Source organism: Mesoplodon mirus, assembly GCF_964341445.2.
Source record: "Mesoplodon mirus genome assembly, contig: HAP1_SCAFFOLD_1413, whole genome shotgun sequence".
Taxonomy (NCBI): Eukaryota; Metazoa; Chordata; class Mammalia; order Artiodactyla; family Ziphiidae; genus Mesoplodon; species Mesoplodon mirus.
The window spans coordinates 80,304-89,814 of record NW_028294716.1 but is presented as its reverse complement, the minus strand read 5'-3'; the positions used below and the strand labels follow the sequence as shown (position 1 = coordinate 89,814).

The following is a 9,511-nucleotide window of genomic DNA, read 5'->3' as shown; positions in this document are numbered from 1 at the left end:
TATCCCCTCATTTTCAAAACTGCTATGGATTTAAAGCACATAAGATGGTTGTGATATGAGTGGCCTTTTCAGTATGACTTCTTTGACTTAGAATGTTTTCAGTGTTTATCCATGTTACAACATGGATTAGTGTTTCATTCATTTTTTTTATTGTGGTTAAAAATACATAACATGGGGATGGGGGGCAAGTGGAGGGAATGGCCCAGATGCACACCATTCACAGACCCTCTGGACTGGAAGGACTCGTGAGAGCCGGAGCCCAGAAATCCAGGGATGGATAAGACGCAGCGTCCCCTCCAATTCCCGTGAGCGCCCCTTGCTCCATCCTGCGCCCAAATACCTCAGCTAGGCCCTCTCCCCACTCTTGACACTCCAGACTCAGCTGGGACAGACTTCCGCAGCCGCTGCTCCCCACCCTGCAGGAGAAGCTCAGAGGTCCTGTCCCCCTTTCCTCTGAGGGACTCTTTTTGGTGACTACAAAAGGATTTGGTCGCTCAGGACAAATCTGGTAGAGGACAGCGGGATGGGTGCGCCCGGCGCGCCACGCTTCCTCCTGACCTTCGACTTGGACGAGACTATCGTGGAAGAAAACAGCGACGACTCCGTCGTGTGCGTGCCGCGGCGGGCCAGTGGCTGCCTGAGAGCCTGCGTGCCACCTAGCGCGAGGGCTTCTACAACGAGTACATGCAGCACGTCTTCCAGTACCTGGGCGAGCAGGGCGTGCGGCCGCGGGACTTGCGCGCCATCTACGAGGCCATCCCCCTGTCGCCCAGTACGGGCGAGCTGTTGCAGTTTGTGGCCAAGCAGGGAGCCTGCTTTGAGGTTATTCTCATCTCAGACGCCAACACCTTTGGCGTGGAGAGTGCGCTGCGCGCCGCCGGCCACCACGGCCTGTTCTGCCACATCTTCAGCAACCCGTCGGGGCCCGACCCTTGGGGGCTGCTGGCGCTGCGGCCCTTCCACGCGCACAGATGCGCTCGCTGCCCCACCAATATGTGCCAGCACAAGGTGCTCAGCGACTATCTGCGCGAGCAGGCCGACGACGGCGTGGCCTTCGAGCACCTTTTCTACGTGAGCGACGGCGCCAACGACTTCTGCCCCATGGGGCTGCTGGCAGGCGGCGACGTGGCCTTCCCGCGCCGCCACTACCCCATGCACCGCCTTATGCAGGAGGCGCAGAAGGCTGAGCCCAGGTCCTTCTGCGCCAGGGTGGTGCCCTGGGAAACCTCCACCGAAGTGCGCCTACACCTGCATCAGGTGCTGAGGACGTGGCCTGCAGGGGCCACCCGGGCGGGGAGGGGCTGGGGCGGTGGGGGTCGGGAAAGAGAAAGCTAGTTTTATTACTCCCTTTCCCTTTCGTTTCGGTATATCCCTCCAGGATTTCCCGGAATCCCAGGTTGGTCCATTTGGGGACTGGAGGAGGGAGTTGGGAGCTGTCCCCATCTGTGCAGTTAACCGAGCTTAGCTGCCTCCCCCAGTTCCACTGCAAGCGAATTCTGGAGTCTGGCCGCAGCAGCGTGGCACGCATATCTGAGCAGGCAGCAGTGTTTCCACAAACCTTGTCCTCTTAGTTGGGAGGACGAAGTTCCCTGTCAGGGTAGAGAAAGAACATGTCCCGCCACGTTGTGGTTAACTGTTGCCTTGGGCTGCGTGGCCTCCCTCCTCCAGTCTTCTGTCCAGAGGACCTAGGCCCCGAAATGTACCCCCCTGACCTCCCCCGCACCGGACTCCCCACAGAGAGAGGTGCTCCCTGCCGACGGTCCCAGGCCTAGATCTTGGTTTACGTACTGTGACTCTACACTACACTCCTTGCCCCCCGCCCCGCCACCCTGTTAGCATCCCCACAGGATAAAAAGCTAGAGGGAACAGTCACCACCTGTTGGTGGAAAGAGGTAGCACACTGTTCCGGGGCTCGGGTCTGGCCAGCCAGGGACCTCACAGAGCCCGAAGATGTCTCCTTGCACCACAGCCTCGTCTATGCAGCAAGAAAGCAGGGACTTAACCAAAGTCGCCCCACTGACTGGGCCTTTAGAGTCCCCCTTCTCCCATATGGAACAGAAAGCCATGATGCTGTAAAGCAGAGCCAGTGGAAACCCAAGGCCCACCTCCCTCTTCTGGAGTTGCAGAGCTGTGAAGGAGGTGAAGGGGCGGAGGTGAGCGAGGTGTCTCACGCTGCCGTCTGGGGGATGAGGGCGAGGTGAGCTCTGCTCTCAGAGAGCCCCACCTAAGTGAGGGAGCTGGTCCCCACTCTTGGAGGAGTGCCCAGCCTGGGGAACCAAGACTGAATACATAACAAAGCAGGCAACAGGCAAAAGAGCAGGGTGCGGCCCACCTTTGCAGAGGGGCACAGGGGTCTAGTGTGGAGGGCTCAGTGAGCACCGAGGAGACGGGAGATACTGCTGCTTAGGGCAGGCAGAGGAGGCTTAACTAGTGGGAGCCTTACAAGTGGGTTGCCTTTCAGTCCCTCGGCCCGCTAGCCCTGCAGGGCAATCATCAGGAGGTCATCAGAATTTTATTCAAAGTTGGCACTTGCAGCTGGAGACCCTGTCTTGCATGGCGTAAGGGTCCCCTGTGGATAAGGTCACCAAACTCCTTGGCTTCCAGTTCTTTCCTGTCTCCAGCAGGCCTCTGGGTGCCTCCTCTGTCTTTACCAGGACGCCTTCCCACTGCAGTGGGGGAAAGGAAGAGACACAGCTCACAGCCCAGGAGGCGTGCCGGTCTGGTCCATTCTTGACTGGAGCAGGCTTTGGTGTGGGACTCAAGAGGCTCACTCAAGGCGGTGCTTGGGTCAGCATCCCAAAGATCCCAGGTTGTCAGCAGCTGGGCTGCACATAGTTCCCGGGGAAGAATCCAGACCCCTCTGAGCCGATGCCCTCACAGCAGCCATCGGAGTAGTGGCGGGTGATGCAGATAATGGTGCCCTCAGAGAAGGAGAGTTCATTGTCCTTCTGGCGGGTGTATGGGTACAGTGTCATTACTGCAGGGCGGAAGGAGAGGGTTGCCATGAGATGTGCCTCCTGCCCCGCCATAGGGATGCTTGTGCCCACATACTGGACTCTAGGGGGCAATGTGGGGAGTGGGGCAGGAGATGCCTTCTTCAAAGCCCCAGGACTCCTCCCCAGCTGAGCTAATATTCAGTATCAGGCCAGCTGCTTCCCTCCTCTGTGGGGGTGCGGTGGGGTGGAATAAAAGGCTCCACAAGGGTGACAAAGGCCATCCCCTCCACTCCAAGATACTTCAGTGTTTGAGAGCAGGGCCCCAGGATCTACCCATGTTTTGTAATCTGCTTTCAGCCCCCGTTCATCCTGGTCTTCCCACAATGTCTCTGGCAGGTGCTGGAGGTATTGCTCAGTAGGTGCTCTGGTAGGTGCTCAGTAAATACAGCAACATTGAACAGTGTAGACTTTGTCGAGTGAGCCTTGGGCAAGTCACTTAGTTTAACCTCTCAGGCTCAGCTTCGTCTGTTAAATGGGAGTGTGAAGATCGTAGGAGGTTAAGTAAAAGTGAGAAAATGGATGAGAAGCTTTGACTCTGGGGTCTGGTATAAAGCAGGGGCTAAATTATGTTAACCTCCCACCCCCACATAACATTTACCATTTAAATCATTTTGAGCATACAGTTCTATGGCATTAACTACATTCACGTTGTTGTACAAATAGCCTCAGCATCCACCTCCGGAACTTATTCATTTTCCCTATGGAAAATTGTGTATCAGTTTCTCTAAATTTGGCCAACATTTGTTATTTTTAGGTTTCTTGATTGTAGGCGTTCTAGTGTGTGGAGGGGTCGGCGTTGTGGTGTTAACTTGCATTTCATTACGACTAATGACGATTAACATCTCTTCATGTGCTTGCTGACCATTTGTATGTCTTATCTGGAGAAGGGTCTTTTGAAGCCCCTTTTCCATTTAAAACATTGGGTTGTTTGCCGAGTCCCGCCAAGCGCTCCTCCTGGCGGCTTTGGTGTCGGTGAGTCCAGCCTGGAGCGGTCTCCGCGCCGCAGGGGCCCACGCCCCGGGGCATCGCTAGCTGCCTCTCAGGAGAGGAGATGCCCGCCCCCCGGCGCCCGTGCCTGGAGCGCCGAGATCGTGCTGCGCCTAACGGGGCGGGTGTTGCTCGGCATTGGCTGCGGGTCACCTGAGCGCGGCGGCTTTCTGCGCGCTTTTCCCGGAGGAGAGTGTCCCGGAAGTGGGCGTTCCGGCGCCCGTGCCTGGAGCGCCGAGATCGTGCTGCGCCGCGCGGACGCGGCGCCGCCGGGGCGGGTGTTGCTCGGCATTGGCTGCGGGTCACCTGAGCGCGGCGGCGGTCTGTGCGCCTCTCCCGGAGGAGCGTGTCCCGGAAGTGGGCGTTCCGGCGCCCGTGCCTGGAGCGCCTAGATCATGATGCGCCGCGCGGACGCGGCGCCGCCGGGGCGGGTCTTGCTCGGCATTGGCTGCGGCTCACCTGAGCGCGGCGGCGGTCTGCGCGCCTCTCCCGGAAGAGAGTGTCCCGGAAGTGGGCGTCCCGGCCAGAGCGCACCTGGCGCAGGGCGTCCTTGGGGCTCCTCGCCTTCGGCGCCACGCGAGCCGGCGGGGGTCTAGAGAGCCAGCGCCTGGCGGCTGGGAATGACCCGTCCCGTGGGTCCCAGGCACCCCAGCGGCATCCGAGCGCGGAGCGGAGGGAGTCTAGGGAGCCAGCGCCCGGCGGCTGGGAACGACCCGTCCCGTGGGTCCCTGGCACCCCAGCGGCATCCGAGCGCGGAGCGGAGGGCTGCGGACCGCAGGTCAGGGGACAGGGGTTGGTGGGGGTGGGTGGAGGAAGGAACGACGAAATTACACCAGAGCTGTTTGGTACAGGGGCAGAAACAGAAAACTCAGACGTACCACTGCAGAGGCCATGGGAGTTAAGTTGTAAATGCTGCTGGTTTTCAGTAGCCGGCAGCCATTCTCTTCCTGTAGCTGATGGGATACAAAGCTCTACTGGGTTGTTCTTTGCACGGGATAGTCTTGTTTTGCAGAAATTCAGCTCAGAGCCATCCTTGATGTGTAAGTGTAAGGTCGGATCTTAACAAACGGCATCGCGAAACAGGAAAGCTTCAAGTGAGCTTTATTAGGGGGCGCTCCCGGGCGAGGTTCACTGGTCCGAGAGAAAGGGGCCAGAGAAGTCGCCCCCGGGCGAGGGCTGGGCAAGATTTTATAGGGGAAGAAGGGAAAGGGGTGTGGTGAACCTGGGAGGGCGCAGGGAATTCCTTATCTGGTGGTCTCTTCGGGTGTCGTGGCACTATCTGGTGCCGGTTCCATCAGTCTTGGGACCGCTAGTCCCGTCCCTCGAAAGGCGGGAAGGCTGGGCCGGGTGGAAAGCCCCCAGGTCAGTTTCTGGAACTGGGTGGTCCGGAGAGTTTCGGTCTGATGCAACCTGTGAATCTGATTACGTTCCCCTGCCTCGGGCCAGTTGGCCTTACATCCCGACATCTTTGGTGTAATGGGGCGGCGTTCCGATCTCTGGCTACTTCATGCTGAATGGGGGCGTCGAAAGGGGAGTCGGGCGACCAGAGGTCCGAGGCTTAGGGGAGAGCAGTGGGGGTTTCTGTAGGAAGCAAGGTGTAAGGACCGAGGAACATTTGGTTTGTGGCCACCCGAGAGACTTCCTCCCTGCGCCGGCGAAGGAACCTAAGAAAACGGGGCAAACATGAGCAAGATACAGATGAGAATTAAGGGGCCTCAGATTGGTGTTAGCCAGGTATAGAGGGTGGATCGCCCCCAATCGGGAGTTGGGGAGGCGGACTGTTGGTGGTTGCGTTGGAGTTCTTCTCTTAAGCGATGGAGGGCGTTTACAGCAGCATTCCTCCTGTAGGAAGAGGCAGGTACCTCCTTTGTCGGCCGTCAGGAGATCCAGGGCTCATCGATTCTGGAGAGCGACTCGGGCTATGGAGGTGATTTGGCACTGGAGAGAGGAGATGGAGGCGGCGGAGCCTTCAATGGCTAGCTGGAGTTTATGTTCTAAGTCGCGGGATGTTGAAACACTATGTGTTAGAGCTCCCCCCCGCCCCCCGAGGCCTGCAGCGACCAGGGAGGAGGCGAGAGAGATGCCTGCGACCAGAGGAAGAAAGAAAGCTCTTTTCCATCGGGTAAAGGGCGGCGTGATTAGCGTGGAAAATTCGTCTTGGCTATACAGTGTGAGTTGTGGGACGAGAGTAACGGGGATACATGGGAAGGGGGAGGAAGAATTGATCTCTTTTGTGAGGGAACCATTGCACCACAAAAACATACCTGGTGGTGCTTCAATTGACGTGTTTACCGTGAGGGATGTGTTGCAAATAAACCCAGTATCAGCTAGATTTGGGCGGCTGCCGTAACAGATGGTGAGATTTTTTTGAATCAAGGAATATGGGGACTTTTAACGGGGAAAAAGGTGGGTTTTGGGATGTGTAGGAAGTAGAATTGAAGGGCTGGTCGAGTGGGACAGCAGCCAAGGGTGGACGGCCAAGCGAGGCACATAGAAAGCAGTCAGAGATGTTACCTATTCCTGTGTGGTTGAGTATCTGTAGTGTTTGGTCAGTTCGGCTGCTGCTGCTAGGGCCCGAAGGCATGGTTGCCATTCCCGAATGGTTGGGTCTAGCTGTTTGGGTAGGTAAGCCACGGGGCGGTAGGAAGGCCCTACAGGCTGGGCAAGGAGTCCAGTGGCTATTGAGGCCCGTTCATCCACAAAAAGGTGAAAAGGTCGGTTTGGGTTGGGCAGAGAAAGGGGAGGAGAAGAAGAGCGTTACGGAGGGTGAGAAAGGCCTGTCTTACAGCGGAAGGAGAGGTGAGGGGTCCTTGAGGGGTTTCTTTAGTGGCTAGATATAAGGGTTTAGCGAGGAGAGCAAAGTTAGGGATCCAGTGTCGGAAAAATCCTATAAGGCCCAAAAAGGAGAGAATTTGTTCCGCTGTTTCCGGAGGCTGGAGTTCACGGATAATCCGGGTGTGATCGGCTGTTAGACCTTTTGTGGTGGCAGTAAGGTGGAGCCCCAGGTAGGTTACAGAAGATACAGATAACTGAGCCTTGGCTGGGGAGACCCGATAACCGCGAGAGCCAAGGTAATTGAGGAGATGTGCAGTATGTTGTCTTGAGAGGCTGAGAGATGGGCTGCAAAGGAGGAGGTCATGTACATATTGAAGGAGTGTGCTGGGGGTAAGGGAGCAGGAAGTGAGGTCCTGTGCCAGCGCCTGACCGAAGAGGTGAGGACTCTCGTGGAAGCCCTGGGGAAGAACTGTCCAGGTGAGCTGACTGGAAGTATGAGTATCCGGATCCGTCCAGGTAAAGGTGAAGAGAAAATACGAGTCAGGATGTAGGGGGATAGTGAAAAAGGCATCTTTGAGATCCAGAACCGTAAAGTGGGTTGTGGATGGGGGGATATGGGAGAGCAAGGTGTATGGGTTTGGTACTACTGGGTGGAGAGGGATTATGGCTTCATTGATTAGGAGGAGGTCCTGGACTAGGCGATAATCCCCAGAGGCCTTGCGGACAGGCAGGATGGGGGTGTTTCAGGGAGTCAGTGGGGATAAGGAGTCCCTGGTTTAGGAGTCTGGTGATAACAGGTTGTAGGCCCCTAAGGTGAGTCTCAGAGATGGGAAATTGGGGCCTTGATGGAAATTTGGAGAGGTCCTTTAGGCGGATGAGGACGGGGGAATGGTGTGTTGCTATTATGGGCTTAGAAGCATCCTAGACATGGGGATTGATTGGGTTCCGTGTGATTGGAAGAGGGGGATAGGAGGGGGAGGGTTCTAGAGACAGGCCGAGAAGAGGAAGCAGGAGTTGGGAGGAGGGGACCTTAGGGTCAAGTCTATCCAGCTGGAGGGAGGCCCCTAAGTGGAAAAGGACATCTCGGCCTAGCAAGGGAACTGGGCAGGATGGTATGACTAAGAAGGAATGAGTAAAAGGGAGTCCTTCGATATGACATGGGAGTGGACCGGTCTGGAGTGGGAAGGATGGTTTGCCATCAATACCCATGATCGAGATCTGGGAAGGAGAAACTGGCCCGGAATAAGTAGGCAGGACCGAATAGGTAGCCCCCGTGTCCCCCAGAAATGAGATGGGCTTACCCGCTACCTGTAGCGTTACCCTGGGCTCGGTGAGGGTGATGGGGGTCTTCGAGTCCGGGTGCTGTCAGTCGTCAGTCAATCCCAGCAGTTCGAGTGGTAATGCCATTGGGTCGGCCTGCCCCCCACGTGGAGACGCTGAGGGAGGGCCAGTCGTAAGGCAGTCACTCTTCCTTCCAGTGGCCCGTTAACCCGCAGCTGGGACAGGGCTTAGAAGGAGGTCGGGGATGGGGACATTGGCGAGCCCAGTGGCCTTTTCCGCATTTGAAGCAGGCCCCCAGCGGGGTTGCCTTTTGCAGACCCCATGGATGCTGTGATACATGGGAGATGGCCGGCCTTAGGGCGACTACAAGAGGTTGGGTTTGGAGGGCCACCTTCTGGTGCATCTGAGCCTGTCAGCTGGATCCTGCCAAATCCTCACGGCCAGTGTAGACTTTAAAGGCCATCTTTACCAGATCTCGAATAGGGGTTTGAGGGCCATCTTCTGCCCGTTTTAATTTCTTTCGGATGTCTGGGGCTGATTGGGTGATAAAATGGGTGGCTAGGACCGCTGCCCCTGCCGGGGTGTCGGGATCCAGCTGGGTGTAGAAAGTTAAGGCCGCTGTAAGGCGATAGAGAAAGATAGCTGGATTTTCGTTAGGTTCTTGGATTATCTCTTTAGTTTTTCAAAATGGACTACCTTATGAGCAGCAGCCTGCATGCCAGCCAGGAGGCACTGGATCATGAGGTCGTGTTTATGATGGCCATCTTGGCCTTCCTGATAAGTCCAGCCTGGATTGGTACCAGGTACAGCAGTCACTCCGACAGGCATGGAGTTGTCGGTAAGGTGAACCTGATCTGCATGGTTTCGGGCAGCAGTTTGAATTCTCTTTCCCTCTCATCAGGGGTCAGAGTAGAAGATAGGATCACAGAGATATCATACCAGGTTAGATCGTAAGCTTGAGAGAGGTAGCGAAATTATTTGATGTACCGGGAAGAGTCCGCCGAAAAGGAGCCTAATCGCGTTTCTATTTGAGAGAGAACTTGGAGGGAAAAGGGAACATGAACTGTAACTAATCCTTCCGCTCCTTCTACCTCCCTCAGAGGGCAGAGGAGATTTGGATCTTGGGAGTCGGGAGAGCGTGTATGTGCACTAATTGGCGAAGCAAGGGGTGAGGGAGGAGAAACCGTTGAGGGAGGCGGGGGAGCGGTTGGATGGGCCGGAGCGGCTGCGGGATGAGGAGGGACCGCTTCAGGGTTGGGTGGAGGCTGGAGAGGAGCTCTGGAGAGGGGAGAGGCGAGAGATTCGGGTGGGTCGCCTAGTGGAGAGGAGTCATCGTCAAAGGAAATTAGGGGCTTGGATGTAGGAGATGTCTGTTTGGCAGGAAAGATCTGGGAAGTGGAACAATTGACGTAGAGGGAGGGGCGGGAGCATAAATACCAGAAGGCCTGAACATAGGGGACCTCGGATCATTT

The 9,511-nt window shown here is 56.6% G+C and overlaps 1 long non-coding RNA gene and 1 pseudogene across 3 annotated transcripts in view; both read left to right on the top strand.

The window, feature by feature from the left end:
• Nucleotides 1-511: 511 nt before the first annotated feature.
• On the top strand, nucleotides 512-1,573 carry LOC309798018 (phosphoethanolamine/phosphocholine phosphatase-like; annotated as a pseudogene). Its single transcript has one exon. The product of its transcript is annotated as a phosphoethanolamine/phosphocholine phosphatase-like (transcript).
• Nucleotides 1,574-3,372: 1,799 nt separating this feature from the next.
• Nucleotides 3,373-9,511, top strand: part of LOC309798016 — a 30,487-nt gene continuing 24,348 nt past the window's right edge. For both annotated transcript variants that reach the window (XR_014292910.1, XR_014292911.1), the window contains exon 1: nucleotides 3,373-4,761. This is a non-coding gene — a long non-coding RNA (uncharacterized lncRNA). The remainder of the gene's footprint in view (nucleotides 4,762-9,511) is intronic.